The sequence below is a fragment of the Capricornis sumatraensis genome, chromosome 3 (genome assembly GCF_032405125.1).
Source record: "Capricornis sumatraensis isolate serow.1 chromosome 3, serow.2, whole genome shotgun sequence".
Lineage (NCBI taxonomy): Eukaryota > Metazoa > Chordata > Mammalia > Artiodactyla > Bovidae > Capricornis > Capricornis sumatraensis.
Window position 1 is genome coordinate 14,373,415 of NC_091071.1, and position 3,209 is coordinate 14,376,623.

General features: G+C 49.4%; 1 pseudogene; it reads left to right on the forward strand.

Annotated features, from left to right (window-relative positions):
- Positions 1-2,303: 2,303 nt before the first annotated feature.
- On the forward strand, positions 2,304-2,664 carry LOC138075300 (elongin-B pseudogene; annotated as a pseudogene).
- Positions 2,665-3,209: the final 545 nt, after the last annotated feature.

Sequence of the window (3,209 nt, forward strand, 5' to 3'; positions counted from 1 at the left end):
AGAGACTTCACTTTCACGGTAAACCAGCCAGAGATGATGATGACCTGGCATGTGAAGCAGCAGTGGGCTGGAGAGCATGGATCAGACTTGTGAAAGAACTGATGCCACTCAGAGATTTAGTGACATGGGAAGAAAGACAAGAGGAGGTGTCACTGATGACGAACTCAAGAGTGCCCTGATCCCCTCTTCATCATCATGGACATGCAGGCACCTTCTTACCCACTGTTCTCACACTCTGTCCCGCTATGGTTTAGCACACTACACTGTATAATGCTGAGAGGCTGGGTGTCTTTCATCCTTGTTATGTTGGTCAGGAACACTTATCACTCAGGGTCAAATTAGGAGATGGAAGCCACAGAGCCGGAGAAGGCGATGGCACCCCACTCCAGTACTCCTGCCTGGGAAATCCCATGGGCGGAGGAACCTGGTAGGCTGCAGTCCATGGGGTCGTGAAGAGTCGGACACGACTGAGCGACTTCACTTTCACTTTTCACTTTCATGCATTGGAGAAGGAAATGGCAACCCACTCCAGTGTTCTTGCCTGGAGAATCCCAGGGATGGGGGAGCCTGGTGGGCTGCCGTCTATGGGGTCGCACAGAGTTGGACACGACTGAAGTGACTTAGCAGTAGCAGCAGCAGCCACAGAGCAGCTGGAACAGCTAAATTTTAATATATAGATTTTTATCAACTGTAACAGGGGATTTCAGTAAAGAGAGATTGGCTACTAGCTGAAAAATAAAGTGAGCTCTAAAGAATATAGGATCTGCATAGATAAGGTATATCCATCACCTCCCTAGGCTGAGGTAGAGCACCAGGGCTGAGACCCAGCTTGCTGGAGACTTACACAGCCATGGGTAACTGGATGGCACAGAAGTCACATAGTGCTGCACCAGTGGTGAACCTGAGTGTGGCCCTGTGCATCTCCCGGGCACAGAAGCCCCTTTGTCCCATTTCTGTTGTCAGTGAATTCCAGGATCTTTCTTCATCTCAAAAGAATTCAGAGATGAAGCACAGAGGTTAAGAAAGTAGGTGAGTGAGTGAGTGAAAGTCACTCAGTTGTGTCTGACTCTTTGCAACGCTATGGACTGTAGAGTCCATGGAATTCTCCAGGGCAGAATACTGAAGTGGGTAGCCTTTCCCTTTTCCAGGGGATCTTCCCAATCCAGGGATCGAACCCAGGTCTCCCAGATTGCAGCTGGATTCTTAACCAGCTAAGCCACAGCTCTTTAGTATTTATTTATGTATTTGGCTATGCCTGGTCTTCATTGCAGTGTGCAGGTTCTTTAGCTGTGGCATGTGGGATCTAGTTCCATGACCAGGGATCAAACCCTGGCCCCCTGCATTGGGTGCTTGGAGTCTTAGCTGCTGGACCACTAAGGAAGTCCCCAAGTCCACTCTTTAAACAAGTAAACCATTCTTCTTTGTTATTCTGACTAGATTAAAGTTAGCTTTTCCATCTTCCCACAGACAACTTGGGCAACATTTCTAGACTTGTCTAGAAAGTAAAGCAAAAGTTCATTTAAGCAAGGATACATTCTCAAAGGGAGAGTGGGTAGGCAGGTGAGGAGCTGCCAACCAGAGTTTCTTTGGCAAGTTGGTTTTGAGGAGGGTAAGAATGAGGGGGCTGAATATTCCCTGGGGAATGAGGAGTTTGGGCATTGACCTTCCTGATTTTTTCATCCCGGCTCCATTTTACTGAGGGAAGCAGGGATTTTATTTCTATTTAGCTTAGAGTAGAAATGTCATGGTATACATGCCTGATGACTATTCTTATCTGTCAGGCTAATCTTATCATAATGACAGCACAATGAGAAAAGGTTACATTTGGATGCAGGGGATTCCTGCCTTTCCTCACATTTCTTGGTCGCCTATTCAGGCCCTCATCACCCAATTTCCTGTCAGTCTGAAGGCGCCTGCTTTCCTCATCTGCCCATGGACTCCCGCTGTTTCCAAGATGCGTGACTTCTCTGTTGCTTGGCTCCTGGCCCCATTTCTCTGCTCCTACCTACCTAAGCTGCATGCTGCAACATTTCTTGTGAGACTCCAGCCTCCATGACCTTTCCTGAGTTCCGAAGGGCAGAATCAAGGGAGCTGGTAATCAAGGGAGGAGCCATCAAGAAACCACTTGATTAAAGAGATCAGAGCAGCTCATCAAGATGAGATCACCTGAGAAAAGGTGCACACACCCTAATCTTGTCAGACACCCACCTTGGAGTCCCTGTTATAAAACCCTTTATTCAGTCCTCCTGGGTTGGCCGTCGAGGGGGACAGGCAGCTGCACCATCACCACCGCCACCGCCGCAATGGACGTGTCCCTCATGATCCGGCGCGGCAAGACCACCATCTTCATTCACTGAGGCCAAGGAGTCGAGCACTGTGCTTGAGTTGAAGCGCGTCATCCAGGGTATCCTCAAGCGTCCGCCAGATGAGCAGCAGCTGTACAAGGATGACCACCTTCTGGATGACAGCAAGACACTGGGCGAGTGTGGTTTCACCAGCCAAATGGCACTGCCTCAGGCCCCAGTGATTGTGGGGCTAGCCTTCAGGGAAGATGAGGCATTTGAAGACGTGTGAATAGAGCCCTTCTCCAGCCCACCCGAGCTGCCAGATGTAATGAAGCCACAGGACTCAGGAAGCAGAGCTGACGGACAAGCTGTGCAGTAAGACCCCCGCCTCAACTGCCCCACTCTCCCACTAAAAGAGATTTGGGTGTCTTTAAAACAAATTCTCCTGGGTTGGGACACATAGTTTTTCACGGCAGAAGCCCTTTGCCTGGTGATGTAATAAAGCTCTCCTTATCTATTTCACCCAAAACTGAGATTCTCTTTGGCACTGGTATACAGGGAAGTTGAACTTTCGGTAACAATGGTCAGTTCAGTCAGTCAGTTCAGTCGCTCAGTCATGTCCGACGCTTTGTGACCCCATGATTCACAGCACACCAGGCCTCCCTGTCCATCACCATCTCCTGGAGTTCACTCACACTCACGTCCATCAAGTCAGTGATGCCATCCAGCCATCTCATCCTGGGTCGTCCCCTTCTCCTCCTGCCCCCAATCCCTCCCAGCATGAGTCTTTTCCAATGAGCCAACTCTTGGCATGAGGTGGCCAAAGTACTGGAGTTTCAGCTTTAGCATCATTCCTTCCAAAGAAATCGCAGCATTGATCTCCTTCAGAATGGACTGGTTGGATCTCTTTGCAGTCCAAGGGAC